The sequence below is a fragment of the Cupressus sempervirens genome, chromosome 8, assembly GCF_028749045.1.
Source record: "Cupressus sempervirens isolate cs-2001-9-10 chromosome 8, ASM2874904v1, whole genome shotgun sequence".
In the NCBI taxonomy this organism is placed as follows: Eukaryota; Viridiplantae; Streptophyta; class Pinopsida; order Cupressales; family Cupressaceae; genus Cupressus; species Cupressus sempervirens.
In genome coordinates, this window is record NC_143125.1 from 326,111,404 (window position 1) to 326,124,381 (window position 12,978).

The following is a 12,978-nucleotide window of genomic DNA, read 5'->3' on the forward strand; positions in this document are numbered from 1 at the left end:
CCCTATTAGGAGACTTTGAATCCATGTTAGGAGTTGTAGAAGGTTGAAGGGACCACTATCCAAATAGCTTCAAGGGGAAGACCACTAAACTCATTGTCCAACTAATCTCTATATTATTCCATAAACAATAATAGAAATGAAATAATCATAGCTCCTTCTCTATCCTCTTGACTAAACCAAACCTCTTTAGATCCTAATACCAAATCACCAACTTCACATCCAATAATCCCTTGGATCTCTTACTCGCATTTACCAAATACTTTGCATATCACACAGTCGAATACATTCTTCACAACAAGGAAAGTAACCTTCCTTTATACCATATCCTCAAAATAATTCCTTGATTTTGCCTTGAGGCTTTCTTAATTTATTATAATAGGACCTCATTAAGATATTACAAAACTTTACATCTTTTCACAATTACAAATTATTATTATCCACTCATAGTCTTTACAAATTATCACATGTGCAACTACTGGCCTTGCATACTTGTTTATGTCATCATCATGTTATCTTAAATCATAGTATAATTGCACTCATCCCAATTCTATTCCAGTTAAGAGATACAAATCAATCATCAAAAACTACTTATCAGATAATATGTCTGCTTCCTATCTTTTTTAAATGAAGAATAACTTCCACATGGCTTTGAATTTTTGTACACACACTTATCCACTTCATTAGGATATAGTGTAGAATACATCCTTAACTACGCTTGACCTTATCATCAATACACAATCTATACAACCTCATTCTATGTTTGTTACTCTTCCAGTCTTCGAATAAAAAATACTATATTGACATCAATGATAGACACAATCATGAATGCAACATGGAAATCATAAATAATCTCTCCAATGCTTAGGATACTTTCCCAAAGGAATACCACCAACATGCATGCTAACAATCTCCCCTTTTGGCATTGATGGCAACATAGATGAAAAACATCTAAGTTTTGGGAATGTCAAATCAAACTATGTTATTTTTGTCATTTTTCTCTTCTTTTCAAATCCTCTTCATCAATTAAATCTAAAACTTTCTTGAACATCGCTATGTCTATGCTTTCTCATTCTTAGGATCAACATCAGTTGTTTAGACTCTAACTTCTCGGGAACAACTCACATTCTATCATGGATGGTCATCAATTTTCACACTTCTCCCCCATTCAATGTTTCTCCCCATCGACATCAATAAGTACATGAACAATTATCCCCCATACATATATCTCCTTCATACTACTAGAAGATGTTATCAAGTACTCTCTCTCCCTCATTATGCTAGAGAATGTTTTTCATGAATACTTCTCCCCCATTGACATCAATGACAAAGGATTCATTATGTCAATGATCTACTCAAAGTCTTTAATCAGCTCAAGTGTCCAAAGACACTATTCTATACCAACTACCAAGAGTCCTTGATGACTCTTCTCATTACATATACTCCCCTATACAGGAAGCATCAACATTCAATCTAGATAAACAATAGTGTTATGTTCCACTAGACTAATCATTCTTTGCATCATCCACTCAGAAGTTGGTAGGTGCACAATGCTAAGCATACCTCACAAATACTCAAATGTATCTTTGGGCAAAGGCTTTGTAAAGATATTTGTAAAATGCTCTCTTTCTCTACAACTTTCTCTCTCAAAACATGATAATAGATGTATGCTTAGTCTTAGAATGCAACACAAGATTCTTAGACATACTCATCATACTTGTGTTATCACAATGTATGATAACAAGTTCTAAAAACTCTACCATAGTGTCCTTCAACATTTACTTCATCTACATGATCTGATTACAATTGTTTCATGTTGTTGCATACTCCGCTTCTATTGTACTCTATGAAATACAATCATGTTTCTTGCTTAGCCAAGAAACCAATCTTCCTCTAAGGAAAAATGCTCCACCACTAGTACTCTTTATGTCATCCATTACACCTACCCAATCCACATCAGTATATGCACATAGAGTAAAATCACTTGATCTATCATACCATAGCCCAAAATTAGGTGTACCCTTTAAATATCTGAATATTCTTTTTACTACTACATAATGTGATTCCTTAAGATTAGCTTGAAATCTTGCCACTATCCTAACTATATTTTCTATATATGTCTGGTGTGAGTCAAATATTACAAACCTCCAATCATAGATCTATACTTCTTTTTCTCAACTATAAGTGTCTAAGCTAGATAACTTGTGACTAGTTATCATGGGTATACCAATAGGCTTACAACTTTCTAAGCCAAATATTTTAAATAAGTCTTTCAAATACTTTCCTTTTGATAAGAAAATACCACCACTATTTTGTATAATCTATAGACCCAAGAAAAATTTCATCTCACCAATCATACTCATTTCAAACTCATTCTTCATTTCATCAGCAAATCTATCACTTGCTTCATCATTACCTCCAAAGATTATGTCATCAACAAATATTACAATGATCAACAATCCACTCTCAACTCCTTTTAAATATAAGTTACTATCTTTCGTACCTTCAAAAAATCCCAATTTTTCTAAATATTTGTCCAATCTTGCATACCAAGTTCTAGGTGCTTTCTTTAGACCATACAATGCTTTCTTTAATCTACATACCATGTCCTTTTCATTTTTCAAAGGAAATTCTTCCAACTGCTCATAATAGACTTCTTCTTCAAGTTCTCCATTTAGAAATGCTAACTTTACATCCATCTGATACACTTTAAACTTCTTACTTGTTGCATAGGCCAAGAATATTCTTACTGCTTCAAGTCTGGCAATAGGAAAAAATATTTCCTCATATTCGATGCCTTCTTATTGTGAATATCTTTTGCATACCAATCTTGCTTTATTCTTCACGACCTCACCTTGTTGACTCATCTTATTTATGAATACCCATTTAGTTTCTATAACATTCTTATCTTTAGGTCTAGGAACCAATTCCCAAGTCTCATTCTTCTCAATGTAGTCTAATTCTTACTTCATTGCTTGAATCCAATGATCATCCTTGTATGCCTCATCTACACTCTTTGGTTTATCTTGGGAAATCAAATATAATTCCTCATGTACTTTGTTTCTTTTCATAACTCCTTTGTCTTTACTTCCAATAATCTGATTCTTAGGGTGGTTCATTGTCAAATTCTTATTCGGTGTAGGAGTTGTTGCTGAATTCTTATTTCTACTCTCAATTCTAATCTTTGTTTTTCTCTTTGTTTAACAATTTGAGCATCATTCTGTAAATGATCAAAGAAAACTTCAATATTCTCTCTAACAAGTTTAGGATTATCTTCTTCTTCATCAAAAATATAATCTAGCATTCTTTCTCTAACTCCAAACTTTTCATCCACTTTTACATTTGCACAATCAAAAATTGTCTTAGTTCTCTAATTAAAACATCTATAAGTTTTAATTTTCAATGAATAACCAAGGAATATACCTTCACTGCTTCTTGCATGAAACTTACCAATATCATCTCTCTTTATGTAACACTTACTTCCAAAAATTCTAAAATATTTTACTGAAGGTACATGTCCAAACCATAATTCATAGGGATTCTTGTTTGTATCTTTTCTAATATGCACTTTGTTCATGGTTTATACTATTGTTTTGACTACTTCTCTCCAAAATATATTGGATACATCATTCTCAAACATCATTTCTCTTGTTGCTTCAGTTACAAATCTATTTCTTCTTTCAACAATACCATTTCGTTCAAGAGTCTGAGGTGCTAATAACTGTCTCTTAATACCATTTCCTTCACAAAACATGTTAAATTCTCTTGAAGTAAACTCTCCACCTCTTTTTGATCTCAAACATTTTATCTTTACACCAGATACATTCTCAACTCTGTTCTTGAACAACTTAAACTTTTTAAATTCTTTAGGCTTTTCTTTGTGAAATGTTACCCACATCATTCTAGTAAAATCATCAAAAATAATAATTAAGTACCTTTCACAATAGAATCCTCTTGTTATGGTAGGACCACTCAAATCTGTATGAACAATCTCCAATTTTAGTGTGGTAGAGAAATTCTTTCTCAAAAAAGAAACTTTTTAATGCTTAGCCATAACACATTCTTTATGAACAACATTAGTAGGTTTCATGATTCTAGGTAGGTCTCTAATAGAAAATGTTCTATTAGCCTTCACAATATTGTCGAAGGTTATATGATGAAATCTTTTATTCCATAACCAATTGTTATCCACCTTTGCAACCAAACAAGTTATCTCTATAGGGTTTAATGGAAAATGTTACCTTTGGATCTTGTACCAATTCCAGTCAACTTACCATCTTTGTCCTTGATAATGCATGTCTTCTCTATGAATCGCAACTAATAGCCTTTATCAACCAACTATCCAACACTCAATAGGTTATACTTAAATCCACAAAATAAATATCATCAGTGTTATTCTTTCCATTAAGAGTAATAGATCCTATTCTCATGATATGACAAGCGACATTGTTACCAACTCCAATAATTCCTCCATCATGATTTCTAAACTTAACAAAATTATTCATATCTCCAATCATATGATGTGAACACCCATTGTCTATAATCCAATCAAATTTATTTTCAACTTGTGAAACATTTTCTTCTCTAATTTCTTTTTTTAGGATTTTCTTCTTTTATAGCCACAAATCCTAATTCATTGTCACTTCCACTTTGAACTCTTTCCTCAAACTCATCATCTTCAATTACATACAAACAATCTCTAGATCTTCTAGGATTGAAATTATTCTTATTATTTTTCTCTCTTTTAGGACACTTAGAGGCATAATGACCAAATTCATTGCAAGTGTAGCATCTAAAAATTCTCATACCATCTGGTTCTCTTACAAATAGGGCAATTCCTTCTTTAATTCTTCTATCCTCCTTAGATCTGGATCTATTACTGTTAGCATAGTCTCCATTGGTGCTTACACTTCTTGATAAAGAAGGATGAACACTCAATGCACTAAAAGTGGTTTCCACTTTGGGAAATTCTCCATATTGCTTTAAGATCACTTTTGTTGCTTCTAATCTTCCAAGTCTTTCTAGTAAACTTCTCAGTTTAAGGTATCACTTGCTCAATTATCTGTGTTGTTTTTTTAATGGTGGTGTCAATATTTTAAAAATCTTTGATATAATCTCATCTTCATCTTTAAATCCTTGACAAGACTTAATTCCTACAAAAATCTTTGATATTCTACCAATATAGCTTCTCATGGATTCATCTTCCATCATTTTATCATCTTAAAACAAACATATCCAATTCTATAGTATGATTCTTTTAGCATGCTTATCACCTTAAAAAGTAGATTCTAAGGCTGCCCAAATTTCATGAGATTTCTCTAAGGATTTTACTTGATTGTATTGATTCTTAGGAAGAGCTAACAATAATTCTTCTCTGGTAAGTATATTACACATAAACATATCTCTTTTGGCTTCATTGTATTCCTCAAGTTTTCTTTCTTCCACAATCTTCTTTTTAGTCTTTTTCATTAACCAATACCCTAGATCCATACGTAACAAATGAGTCTTCATCTTTTCCTTCCATTTTTCATAGTTAACTCCATCAAGTTTAGGACTTTCTTTACTAAAGTGACCCACAGTTGATATCCTTAAGTTGTTAAGCTTGTTCTTCAAGGACTTCAAGGTCTGATACCAATTGTTATAAAGTAAAGTCCACCAAAATAACCGAGAGGGAGGAGTTAGTTATCCAACTATTAAAACATTTATCAACCTTATTAATCCTTAACCAGGTAAGCAATATAATTAGCAACTATAAGAAGATACTCATACACAATAACACCAGATATGTTAACTAGGGAAATCCTTGATTAGAAGGAAAACCCCTGTGGGAATGCTACCCACAAAATGATGTACCAATTTAAAAGTTCCTTGTAAGAGGATAGACTTTGTTAAGAGCCAATGAAATACATTTAGTACATACCAGTGCCTATTAGGAGAGTTTGAATCATTTTTAGGAGATTCCAACCATGTTAGGAGTTGTGCTAACCCTGTTAGGAGTTGTAGAAATTAGAAGGACCCACTATCCAAATAGCTTGATGGGCAAGACCACTGAACTTGCTATCCAACTGGTCTCTGAATTATTCCTTGCTGAATAATAGAAATGAAATAATCTCATCTCCTTCTTTGTCCTCTTGACCAAACCAAACCTCTTTAGATCTTAATGCTAGATCACCAATTTCACATCCAATAATCCCTTTGGATTGCTTACTCACATTTACCAAATACTTGGCATATCATACACTTAATAAATTCTTCACAACAAGGAAAATAACCTTCCTTTCTACCATTTCCTCAAAATAATTCCTTGAGTCAGCCTTGAGGCTTTCTCAATTAATTATAGTAGGACCTCATTAAGATATTACAAAACTTTACATCTTTTTGCAATCACAAATCATTGTCGGCTCACATGTGCAACCTCTAACCTTGTACACTTGCTGATGTCATCATCATGTTGTCTCCTCTCATAGTGTAACTGCACTCATCCCAATTATATCCTAGTTAAGAGATACAAAACTATCATTAGAAACCACTTATCAAATACTTTGTCTACTTATTGTATTTTGTAAATCAATAATAACTTTTGCATGGCTTTGACTCTTTGTATGTGCATTCTTAAGGATTTGAAATAGTTAAAAAGGCTAGTACTTCATCAGAATATAGTGTAGAATACATTCTTAACTACACTTGACTTGATCATTAATACACAGTTTGTATGACCTTGTTATCTATCTGTTAATCTACCAGTGTTCACAGAAATAATAGTATATTGACATCAGTGACAAACACAGTCATGAATGCAACACAACAATCATAAATAGTCTTTCCAATGCTTAGGATATTGCCCCAAAGGAATTCCATTAGTATTCATCCTAACATGATAAAGATATGAATGAAAGTTTTTGAGAAGTGTGAAGTAGTTGAAGGAAAAAGAGTAAAGAGTTGAGCCAATGAACAAAGAAGAGTAGAGAAAAGACAAGTAGCAGAATTGATGAAAGACAGAATCAATCAAGTGAGAAAAAGTCAAAGAAAGAGAAAGAACATAGATGTAAACAAGCATAGGTATTTGATGTTCTTGATAGATCACTTTACATTCTTACTATTTAACCATTATAGTAGAAAATCTTGGATGTACTGAGTGGACCTAACAAGTCTATGAAACTATATGGTAACATCAACTAGTGGTGTTTGGAGTCCTTTAAATTAGCAACTCTTTTTAGTTAAGGATGGGGAGTGATAAGGTCTAGATTATCTTTTGGTGAAATCCACTAACAAGCTCACATTAATAGTATGTATTTAACCTTTAACAAGGTTGGCTCCTAGTAGAGCTCACTTCTAAAGAGTGAAAAAAATTGGGTTGTTGGTCCCAAGTGGTTTTTCCCTTCACATAGTTTCCATGTTAAAATCATGGTGTTAGTTGTGTGAATGTTATTTGTGTTGCAAGTTGTTTTACATGTTTTTACACTTTACTGCAGCTCAATAATAACTAAGATATCACTAGGTAATAAATGGAATTTTACTTTCAATCAGTAATGCAAGGAATAGTTTGTTAACACTTTGGAATGAAGTGATTGAATGTGCTAAGTATTAAGTTAGATGTTTACACCAAGTGATTTTAGTTAATGTTTATGATGTTTTTTTGGTACTAAAATGTTTGAAATGGATTGTATGATAGTTGGACATAACTATTTCACCCCACCCCCCCCCCCCCCCCCCCACCACACACACACACACACACACTAGTTATCTAACAATTTGGTATCAGAGTTGAGTGCTTGGAAAAAGAAGTTTAAAGGAACTTAAGCTGAAGTTTGAAGATGTATAAGAGAGAGGTACCAAAGCTGAACAAGGAGAAATTTTCCTCATGGAAAGACTGAATAAAGCTATATCTTTTTGGTGTTGGAGATAATGTCACACATTAGTTGAAGAATGAACATACTACACCTATTGATCTCCTAATTGTGGAGCAAATGAATGAGAAGAGAAACTATAATAGTTAGATGATTGAGATTGCATCTACTTTGAATGATGTTGAATTTGATGATATCAATAACTATGCAAATGCTATGAAAATGTGGGATAAATTGAAGCTAGTACATGGAGGAGATGACAATGTAAGAAGAGCCAAAGCTAAAAGCCTGAAAGGTAAGTATGATGATATGATAATGAAATAAGGTGATAATGTTTCTCAATACGTTAATTGAATCAAGGATGTTGTAAGTGCAATCAAAGTTGTTGGAGGAGATATTGTTGCTTCTAAAATTGTAAGTATAGTTCTTAGAACTCTTTTTCCTATTTATGCTATTAAAGTTTTTGCTATTCAAGAAGTACAAGCTATTCCTAAAATTGATCTGACACTTTGTGGTCTAGTTAGTTGGATAACTACATTTGAGTTGAGAAAGTATCATAATAGAAAAGTTACAATGGGAAATGCTTTTAAGTCATCACTAACCATTGAAAATTCAAAGAAAGAGAAGAAAACCAAATAAGAAAGTGAGTTTGAAACTGAATATGGTTTGGATGAGATTGAAACATTGCTTGCAAGGTTATCAAGAGGTAAAGGTAAATACAAAGGTAAACTTTTCTTGATCTATTTCAAATTTAATGAGGTATCACTTTGATGCTAAATGTCTTAACCAGAGAAAGTCTAATAGAAATGATAGAAATGACAAGAAAGACTTCGAGTATAGGAAGAACAAAAATTACAAAGACAAAGGCAAGAAGTCATGTTACATTGTTGAGGAAGAGCACACTGTGACTAGTTCTAATGATAACAAGGAAGTGGTTGAAATGGTCTATGTTGAGATCAAGGAACATACAAATGGTGAAAAGTATGAGAATGAAACTACCCTTATTTCACATGTTACTAAGAATGATGCATGGGTTATTGATAGTGGTTGTTCACATCACATGACTAGTGATCTAAGTAAGTTTGATAAGTTTGAAGAAATTGATGATGCTTAAACTGTTAAGTTTGGTAGTGATGTTCTATATTTAGTGTAATGTAAAGGATTACTAACCCCAAATGATAAGATCATATGTGATGATGAATATTGGGTTCATGGACTTAAATATAATATTTTGAGTTTTCTAAGTTGAATAACTCAGGCCACCATCTAGAATTTGAGAAAGGGAAGGTCAAGATCTTTGATAATGAAGGAAATTTGATTAGAATAGGAGTACAAACAAAAGTTAACTTATTATATCTTGGTCCTATAGTTGAGACATGCTTATTTTCTAGATTTGAGGATGTGTTGTTATGGCATAAGCATTTGTGTCATGTAAACTTTGAGAAGATGGTAAAGATCGGTAAAAAAAAGAATAAGAGGCTCACCGAATGTGCAAAAATTTGAGAATGTTATGTGTAAAGAATGAAGGCTCGGTAAGATGACAAAGTTTTTCTAGAAAGGCAAACACTTAAAATGATATTATACAATTGGTTCATATAGATCTATGTCATCTAATTGGTGTCGATAGTTACTATGGAGATAGATGCTTCATATTGTTTGTGGGTGATTATTCAAGTATGAATATTGTAATATTCATGAAAGTAAAATCATAAGATTTTGATATGTTCAAATGGTATAAATATAGAGTTGAAAAGGAAACTAGTAAATCTTTGAAATTTTTGAGATCTAATAGAGTTAGTGAATTTATATCTACTAAATTCACTAACTTTTTATGATGAGAATGGTATTAAAAAATAATTATTTGCACTAAGGACACCACAAGATAATGGTATTGCTAGAAGGAGAAATGGATCTCTCATGGATTATACAAGGACTTTAATGATTGAGAAGGAGGTCTCTCAGATATTCTAGAGAGAAGCAATCAATATTAATTTTTATACTCTCAACTGAGTTCAATTGAAGAAAGGATAAAACAAGAGACCCTATGAACTATGGTATGGACATACACTAAATGTAAGTTATTTCAAAATCTTTGGAAGTAGGTGTTACATTAATAAATATATGAGAAATGATCAACTTGATGTTAAAGGAGATGAAGGTGTATTTTGTGGTTATTCATGTAAGAGTAAAGCTTACAAATCTTTGAAAAAGGCTACTAACAAGATGATTGAAAGTTCAAATGTAAGATTTGATTAGTTTTCAGAGAGGAATGATTTGGAAAGTAAGAAAGTACCTAAAGATTACAATAAGTTAATTTATGTCTAGGAAGAGACACCTGATACTCTACTCAAGCTACAAAACAAAGCTACCAAGAACTAGACAATTGTTACCAAATCTCAGACAATTACACCCAAGCACCAGATAGTACAACTCAAGCAAGAAGCTAAACATCTATCAAGTGAAGAAAATGTTGAAAATCAAATAATAGAACTTTCATTGGCCAAATATGTGAGGAAGAACCATTCATTAGAATAAATAATTGGAGACAGAAGTGTTGGAGTATAAACTATAGAAATCTAAATTTGATATCACCATTAGGTAATCTTATTTATCATCTTCTAGGACATTATTGATTAAATATTTATTATTTTAATTAATTAATCATCATCCCCTAGTTTATTTATTTAATTAATTAACTATAGTCCCATTGATAAAGTCAAATGATATCCCAAGATCAATCTATCAAATTAAATCCATATTCCTCTATTAAACTAAATAAAGGTCCAAATCTATTTAATTTAATCCCAAACCCCTTTTATTAAATATATCATTTAATAAGTCATCCTAAACCCCCTAAACCATCCCTAAAAACTATCTTTACCCCTAATCCAACCCATTTACCCATACTAACATCACTTAGCCTCCTAACTAACCCATCCCATCAAAGCTAAACCACTTACCCCCTAACCCCCATTCTAAGATAAGCCTAATCCCCCTCCTAAACAAGTGCATAACTTTAAGCAAGGGTTAAGACTTGCTAATCCAAGTAAAAGTCAATAGTCTCCCTTTTCCACTTCCTTTCCTATCCAAGAGCATTAATGGCTCTTACATGCCATTAATACCTCTTAAATCCCTCTTGCACACTCTTCCTCCCTCATTACTCCCTTTGACCATCTATTTTTTCCCATCCCCTCACACTCATCCTCCTTATGACAAGTGTCACTCCCTGATTGGCTACAAATAAGTACAATCCATGTGCTCTCCTTTCAAAGCATCCTAGCCCTCCCTCACCATTCTTACATCCTTACATCCTAACCCTCCATATCACTACCCCTTGTCCTATAAATAAATCCCTTCCCTCTCACAATCCATATCATCCACAAATGAAAAATTATAATGTCCCATTACCCACTATAGCACAGCTATTTCACACCCTTATGATGTTAAAATCTACTCACACCATCCATTATTGAAATCTTCACTCATCCCCTCGCATGATAAGCACCCTACCACTTGAAGCTTGAGCACAACCAAGCACACAACCCCTATCTATCTTGACACACCAAAGTCATCACATGGCACACTTGAGGAGGTTACCATTTTTGGTATGCATTCCTCCATGGTGTTTTCCTTTCCGTTCGATCATAAGTGTTGCTTTAATTTAGTTTTGTTAATGTTGAATTTAGTCTTAATGTTCTTAACACACTAGATTTTAGTATTATATTTTGGCATGCCTAGTGGGACCCTACATTTGGGTCACTATAATCATGTCTTTTTGCTTGTTTTGTTAACTAACCAACCTTATGTTTTGCACATGTTTATGTAGGTAGTTGGTTTTCTAACATTGTTTGTAGGTATCAAAGTCCGCAACCAAGAAGCATTCTCTCAACCTTACAACCAAATCCTAGTTCAAATACCTTATAAGCACCGTTTATTCGCAAACTCGCAGTCACAAATTCATGATTTTATATTGGCAGGATTACAAACTACCATGGGTGGGATCATGTTTTTTTATTAGTAGGATCGCTATAAAAACCTATGAGAACACTCGACCAAATTAACTAAAACCTAAATCCCACTTTTTTTCTCCCACTGTCAAACTTGTAGAAATACCTGTGAACGGGAATGCTACCCCCTTAACCCACGGGATCGTGCTGTCACAGGACCACTCTATGATTTTTTCTCACAGCTTTCTTTTCCTAAAATTTCACCAGGTTTATGTACTATGATCTCATGAATATGAAATTACTTTCATATGCTATCAGATTTCAGGTTAACACACATGGGCTTGCTGGTTTGACCAACCAACCCTAACTATTGACTTTTTTTTCTGCTGTAGGGAAATCTTACCAGAATCCTAACATATATTTTTGCAAGTTTTATTAATATACTTGTTGGAAAATCACTCTTGAATGTGTAAAAGAACAATTATAAGTTTTCTTGGTGGAATGAAGGGCTAGGTATTAAAACATTTTTTTATTGGAATGCTTGATTAGATAATTACAAAATCAAATCTGGAGTGTCAAGTTTTAAAAATGAACCAATACAATGAACATTTCTTTTAAGTCATGAATGAACATTATGTGAAAACACTTCAGCTTTGGGGTTTAAAAAGAATTCATCCAATCTCAAATGCTATAAAAACCAACTCATCCTTATTCCCTCTCTTTCAAATCTTTTACACATGATTTCCTCTTGTTGGCCATCATTATAAGTTGGAAATGAATGTTGTATGTTAAAATCATGTGTGTTTTCAAGATTAGCTATTAGGATAAACTAAAGTGTCCAAAATAGAAATGGACCAAGTGTCTTGTGTGTTCTGAGATGGTACCCTTTAACACATCTTTATCTTGTCTATTTTCTACAAATTAAGACCTTAAATTACATGATGCATGTACCAAAAGTTCTTAGCAAGATCATTTGCAACAACCTAGTAGTGCTTCTAGCGAGTTCATCCACCTCTAGGAAGTGCATCCCCTTTGGTAAGAAGCTCAAACTGGTAAAAATTTGGTCGGTATATAAATTAGGGGAAAGGTAAACTTTCTCACTCTATCAGGCAAGTTTTGGCGGTGTGTTTCTGGTGGTAGCCTAAAGTGAGAAAACTTTCCCATGCTTTCAACATGTCTAGAATAGA